The following is a 7560-nucleotide window of genomic DNA, read 5'->3' as shown; positions in this document are numbered from 1 at the left end:
GAAAGACAGATGTAGGATAGATGTGCGGAAATTTGCCTTTAGCCAGCGGGTGGTTGGTTGGTGGAACAGACTTCCATCCCTTGTAGTGGAGGTTGATAGCCTAAATAAGTTTAAGGCTCAGCTGGACAGGTATTTTGAACGAACAGAGGGGTGAAGTGGAAGTGGGTTTTTTTTTTTTTTTTTTTTTTGGCTGATGCTGCATAAGCTTGCTTTCTTGCATCAAATGCCTCTACTAATGCTAATGTGGCCTCGACAATGCTCCCCGCATACACACTACTCGGACTCCCTCCAGTCACTATCTGGCAGAGTAGAGGTAGCAAGATTAAGCCAACTATCATACTAGGCTCAATACACCGGTTCTCGTCCGATCACCGAAGTTAAGCAGCGTTAGCCCGGTTAGTACTTGGGAGGGTGACCACCTGGGAATACCAGGTGTAGTTGGCTTTTGACAACTTCCCGTAGCCTAGTAGTCAGGCACGTGGGTGCATAAGTACACGTGCCTTGAGTGACCGGGGTTCAAGCCCTTGACTGCTGAATACGGTGCTGTTTCTTGTATTCTGTGTATCTTGTAAACTCCTCTGACCGTTTGGTCGTCCCGGAGTATAAACAGAAAAATTTATTATTTATTTATTATACACTAGCCGATCCGGAAGCCTCCTAGAGAGTTACCAATAGGTTCAGTCCAGTGTACTAACTAGCCGCCTGCCCGTGAACACCGTTTTAGAGCTGTACCCTCAAAATGTAAGGAAGATTGGATCTTGCCACGATGTTCATCATAACCTAAAAAGTCACAATCATACTGCATGATGGAAGAGATAGGGAAGGGTTGGCCGGAACTTAGCTCTGGAGAGTAAACATGGGTTCCACCAATTCAATCCTCCAATAAGCAGTGGTATTGCACCGGTTGATGGGAGTTATCTACCACCTAGTACTGCCTGGTAACACAGAGAGGCAGCATTCCTCCATGTGGTGTGGGCACCACACCTCGATCTCTGCTTACGTTGGTTCACACTGGGTGTCACCCACTTTGTGCTTATGCATGGAGGTTATACCAGGATTACTAACAGTCCCACCATCGTGAAGGTGCAAGCAGAGGATTTGGCTGTCACAGACCGGACTTCGCCGAAATTGGGTCCACTTGACATGAGTGTCACCCGAATGTCAGTTCCATCAGCGTTTTAGACTCCCAGTAACAAGTAAAGCTTGTCTGGCATATCTGAGAGAATGTCTGTGACAACCTCAAGGACCAAGTTGACCAAAATGGAGGACACAATGAATAATTGTGCTGTTCAAGTATTTGTATTGCCACAGTGCCACATAGTGACAAAATTTTGTAATTAATTTTTTTTTTTCCCAATAAATGGCAAGTGCATTCTTTATTGTATCTGTTGTCCAAATTTCTCTTCAGTACAAGCCTTAGAACTCGCCGCACAGCCCTCTACATAGGGATACTTTAATTTTAACAACTCTGTATTTTACCACTTTTACTCATCTCATTGGGCCTTATACATTCAGTCAGATTTTATCAGACAATGACCAAGTGTCGGCAGTTTTAAAGTTTTTACAAATCATTAATATACACACGTATCTAAATTAGATAATTTACATACATGTGTATATATTAATGATTTGTAAAAACTTTAAAACAGGATTCTCAACTATGGATCACCTTCACATAAACAAATATAAAACACCATTATGGCTGACATTTGTGGATTATTAAAAGGCATTTGACTCCATTCAGCATAAGGCAATGTTTCGGGCACTGGAAAGACAAGGCAATGATACCCCATATAGTATGATTTTGAAGAAAATACAGGGTGTCTCAAAAATATTGGTACAAACGTTTAGGGGAGGTAGGTAACATCTAAAGGAATGTGAATCGCATAGGAACCCATAACCGGAAACGTCACGGGAAAGTAGAAGCAGAGGCACAAGAAGCAGAAATGACACAAGACTAATTAGTGGCAGACATTTATTTGACATAATATTAATAATGGAGTACGAGATGGATGCATTTCATGATGTTACAACAGATGCTCGAAGGTTCCACCATGAGATGTGATGCATGCGTGACACCGACGCAGCAGGTATTGGCGGACATGGTCAAACACACCTGGAGTTTCTTTGATAGTATCAGCAGCGTAGACAAGTCTCGCCGTGAGATCCATTTCCATCTCCACAGGCGATTCATACACGATAGATTAGAGCCCCCCCCCCCACACACACACACAGAAAGAAATCAAGGCTCGATAAATCAAGTGAGTGTTTGGGCCAGGCAATGGGTCCATCGACGTCCAAAATGCCTGTTCAAATGGTCACAAACACACCCTCCATAATGGGCAGGCACCCTGTCATGTTGAAACCAAATGTTGCATCTCACATTTGCTGGAACATTGTCAAGTAACCCTGGTAGAACTTGTTCAAGAAAGATCCAATATTTAGCGGAGTTCATGTAGGATGGTAACAGGTATGGACCAACTAAGCAGTCACCGACCATAGCTGCCCACACATTTATTGCGAAGCGATGTTGTGCCACATGGGGGCGCACACCGTGTGGGCCCTCTGCTAATCCATACACTAGGTGCATGTCTGCCAGCTCACAGTTCGTATATCGATGCATGCTCTTCGTGCAGCGACTACTGCTTGAATGAGTAAACCAGAAATTTTCCCTCTCGCGAACTGATGAACAGCGGTGTGTACTGACTTACGGTGACATTTCCGGTTATGGGTTCCTGTGCGATTCACATTCCTTTAGATATTACCTACCTCCCATAAATGTTTGTACCAATATTTTTGAGCCACCCTATATATGAGAATTGTACCTCCTTTATTAGACCAGACGAAGACAGTAGTAAATTTAAAATTGAGAAAGGAGTTCGACGAGGAGAAACAATATCTCTGAAGTTGTTTACTTCAGCCCTTGAGGAAGCTTTTAGAAAATAAGACTGGTTGCAGAAAGGAGTTAATGTGAATGGAGAGTACCTAAACCATTTACAATTTGCAGATGACATTGTGGTCATAAGCCACGATCCCAAAGAATTAGAGGAAAATATTAATCAGTTATGCTGAGTTAATAAGGATTTTGGACTAAAGATGAATATGGCTAACAAGTATGCCACAGAAAGGGATATAATGATTGAAGGAGCAGTAATTGAAAAAGTGGAGTCATACTTATCTGGGACAAGTCAGCTGTAATAATGATAAATGGCTTGAAGTCAAGAGAAGAATAAATTTTGGATGGATAGCATTCAGGAAATATAGTCACATACTGAGGAGCAATATCCCAATTTGTCTGAAACGTAAAATAATGAACCAATGTATACTTCCCACCATGACTTATGGAAGTGAAACTTGGGCACTCACCAAAAGAATGGAAGAGAAGCTGATAACTACACAGTGAAGAATGGAACGAATTATATTGGGAATCAGACTGTTAGATAAGATGAGAAACATGGATTAGGCAGCAAACTCAAGTAAAGGACATTCTTATCAAAACTAAAGAACTAAAATGGTCTTGGACAGGACACATAGCTCAAAGACATGATGACAGATGGACTAAGAAAATAACAGAATGTTACCCAAGAGGAGCTAGAAGAAAACCTGGAAGTCAACAACGGCAATGGACAGATGAGTTTGTGGATAGTAAATGGATGGCTATTGCATAAAACAGAAGGAACTGGAAAGTTGCTAGAGAGGCCTTCATTCTGCAGTGGATTGAAAATGGCTGACGACTGCTTATCAGAAACTATTGTTTTGGTTTCGTATTTTAACTTTTTCCTGGCATAGTATAAACACAGTTGTTTTTGCACCAGTAAAATCAATCAGTCAATCCCAAAGAATTTAAAAACTGTCCAAGGTCATCGTAATAGCCTTTACAAGATAAAGGTCTTTTACACTTGACAGTAATCATAGTTTTAAAATACAAATACACTGATCACTGCCACCTAGTAATTCCTTTACCTAAAGATTCGTAATGCATGAAGAGTCACTACTGATAATCATATCAACAGTTTTCCATTTCTCATATTGCCTCTGTAACATGGTGTAGAAAACGGTCATCCAGGGAAGTCTTGCTACTGTATGAATGACCAACCCACAAGTTCCACAGTCGATATCTGGAAAGTTAAAATTGCCCAATTATCTGTATAGTTCACCATGGTCATTTGACCTATAACGTACTTCTAGTCATTTTTATTTTCCCAGTGCTTATGTGACACCAAGCTAGCTTCATTACCAAAGATTGCACAGATTCTCTGGTCTTTTTAACCCAGAGCATGATCCCTCCCCTTGCATCCTTTCTGTACAAATTTACTCATCACAATCAAATTCCATCCCTTATATCTGATTGACACCATGTTGTATATATGTGTGCATTTAATGATTTAACCATCACTTCCATTTTTCCAAATTTATTGTGCTAGGATTAATATATGACAAGTATTTGTTTCTGTTTTTACTCTTAGTATTTTACTCTTAGTATAAATAGCTCATATATTTGTTTGCCAGATTAGGACCCCAGCAGGCTTTGTAATCCTCCACACCTTGCTTTCTGGACTGCTGCATGTCCCAGTAAATGTACTGAGAATCAATTTTCCTTCCACTTTCAGCTGCTATTAAATTATTTGTCTGTGTATCCACCCCTAAGCTAGCAGTTTCCAACCCCACCAAACACTGCTTCAATAACATCAACATATTATTGCACCCCTTCTATTTATGTTGTTCTATAAAACAGCTTCTCTTGTTAACAAGCACAAAGCGTGTTGAGCAAAGACTCCATGAGCTTTGCGAAAAAAATCAGGGCTAAACTGATTGACAAGGCTCTCATGGCTACCATACTGGCAAAATTCCAGACTCCTTCAAATTTAATGCTAATGTATCTTAACTTTTTTTCTTCAACGTTACTCTATAAGAAAAAGAAAATTGGGCAAAATTTTACAAGGAGGTGATTAACCTATTGTATAAGACAATGGTTAGGCCACATCTTGAGTACTGCATACAAATCTGTAAGCCTTATTTTAAGGAGGATGTGGATCAATTTCAAAGAGCAAGGCGATGGCTAGGCTGCATACAGGTTTGGAGGTATCATTTTAGGAAGGATGTAGATCTGCTGAAATGGATGCAGAGAAGAGCAACAAGGTTGGTGAAGGGAATAAAAGGGTAGTCTTATGAAGAAAGGTTTCAGTTCTGCAAAATTGCAGCATCTAGAGAATAGGCAATTGCAGGATGATCTGATTGAGGTGTTAAGGCGTTGAATGGATTGAGCAAGCTCAGTGCTAATGGCATTCTTCCTCTTGCTCAAACTACACACAAGTGTGGGCATAAATTCAAACTGAGGAAAGATAGTTGCAAGACAGGTGTGTGGAGGTTTGCCTTCAGCCAGTGGGTGTTGATTGTTGGAACAAACTTCCATCTGTTGTTTGTGGAAGTGGGTAGTTTGAATAAATTCAAGGAAGACCTAGACAGATTATTGGAGGGGATGATTGGGAGATGGGTTGTTTTTTGGCTGATGCTTTATAAGCTTGCTTTCTTGGCACTGCTAATGTTAAGATAAGTCAGAGCACACAAAAAGGGATTCTTACAAAGACACTTGAGTTCTGCAAATTTCGGGCTGGTGAAAACTACGCACCTGCAGAAAGATTTAATTCAGATCTTTAAGAAAATGGACTGGATAAGCTTAAATGTTAATGACATCCTTACTTTTGCTTGAAAAACATGTAAAGGGCATAAATTTTAAACTGAGGAAGGACAGTCACAGGATAGATGAGCAAAAAAATTTTTCTGTAAGGTAGTTAATTGTTGGAAGAAACTTCCACCTGGTATTATAAAAGTTAGTTTGAATAAGTTTATGGAGGAATTAGAAAATTATTAGAGAAGACAGATAAGCTCTGCTTTCAACCAGAGAGTAACTGATTGTTGAACTAACTTACATCTGGTGTTGCAGAAGTGTGCTTAGATAGAGACAAATTATCAGAGGCTGTGAGCGAATGATGTGTTTAGATTTTTTTTTTTTTTTTTTTTTTTGATGATGGTGCTGTATAAGCTTCTTTCTTGCATCATAACCAGCATACTTATACCATTTTCCTAACATATCTAGTGTCGCCACACAAAGCAGTAGCCATAACTGTGGAAATGTAGTGAATCCAATATGAATTAAAGTGAATGCCAGAGAGAGAGAGAGAGAGAGAGAGAGAGAGAGAGAGAGAGAGAGAGAGAGAGAGAGAGAGAGAGAGAGAGAGAGAGACTGCTATTTTTATCCACACATTTGCAAGTTGTTTGTGAGAAAGTCAGTGTTAAGGGAACAGGCATGCCCTTGTATAAACTGTACTAAAATGAAATTAAATCTGTTATTTTAATTTTTATGGTTGAATTCATCCATAAATGTGCACACATCTGTGAGTTAATGTCATCTTGTAGTGATCATTCTCAGTACTTATGGTCTCTGTTCATAAGTCATTCAGAAAAATCAGCAATAAGTGGTTGCCAATCTTGTAATAATAAAGTGTCCTTTTGTAAAAAAAATCTGTACACGATGGAGAAAAATGTATAATTTTTTGCACCACACATAAATTACTAAAGGGCAGGTATAATAATCCAGATCCAAACTATTGTAGACAAACGATTCAGATTAATCCAATTAGTCGGCTCTTGAGATCCCCATTACAGAACCAGAACCCCTCCACACAGGCTTTAAGGATGAGACTAAGTCTGTTTTAAATTTAAGGCTGTCTGTTCTCTTCTACTTCAAGTTTCTTTATCAATCTACTGTTTGTAAAAGTCCCACTGGTATCTTATTGAAAGATGTTAATTAGCTTCGCACTACACAAGTACTATGAAATTAGTATTAGTTTTGGTAGTGGCAAAAGATGCCAGATTATATAGCATCAGTCAAAAAAATAAACTTCCCATGTGTCTAGTTCTTCCCTAAATTTATTCAAACTGTCCTCTTCCACAAGCCCCAGGTGGAAGTTTGCTCCAACAATCAATCTGCTGGCTGAAGGCAAATTTCTACATATCTATCCTGCAATCATCCTTAGTCTCATCCTTAAAGCCTGTGTGGAGGGGTTCTGGTTCTGTAATGATCTATAATGGGGATCTCAAGAGCCAACTAATTAGATTAATCTGAATGGCGTGTCCAATTTACAGACCTACAAAAGTTTGGGTCTGGATTATTATACCTTCCCTTTAGTGATTTGTGTGTGGTGCAAAAAATTATACATTTTATTTTTTGTTTTGGAATAAAATATGCAAAATAAAATATACATAAAGTCATATTTATGTATCCTACACAAATTTGAATTTATGTGTAGTCTGAGCAAGAGGAAGGATGCCATCATCATTAAGCTTACTCAATCCATTCAAAGCTTTGAACATCTCAATCAGATCTCCTCCAGATGCTGAAACTTGCAGATCTAAAGCCCTTTTTAGTAAGAGTGACTATACCAAGAAAGATACTGATAATGGGCTGTACACTTGAAGCTTTCCAGAATACCACCTGCTGAATTACTGGATCTCTATTCTTTTCCTTTGAAAGATCATACATTTAAGTCAGAAAAAATA

General features: G+C 39.2%; 1 pseudogene; it reads left to right on the top strand.

Moving 5' to 3' along the window:
• The first annotated feature begins 326 nt into the window (after positions 1–326).
• On the top strand, positions 327–444 carry LOC150076839 (5S ribosomal RNA; annotated as a pseudogene).
• Positions 445–7560: the final 7116 nt, after the last annotated feature.

The sequence above is a fragment of the Mastigoproctus giganteus genome, chromosome 12 (assembly GCF_048544385.1).
Source record: "Mastigoproctus giganteus isolate SK-2022 chromosome 12, ASM4854438v1, whole genome shotgun sequence".
Lineage (NCBI taxonomy): Eukaryota > Metazoa > Arthropoda > Arachnida > Uropygi > Thelyphonidae > Mastigoproctus > Mastigoproctus giganteus.
The sequence above is the reverse complement of the archived record's forward strand: the minus strand, read 5'-3'. Positions and strand labels throughout refer to the sequence as shown.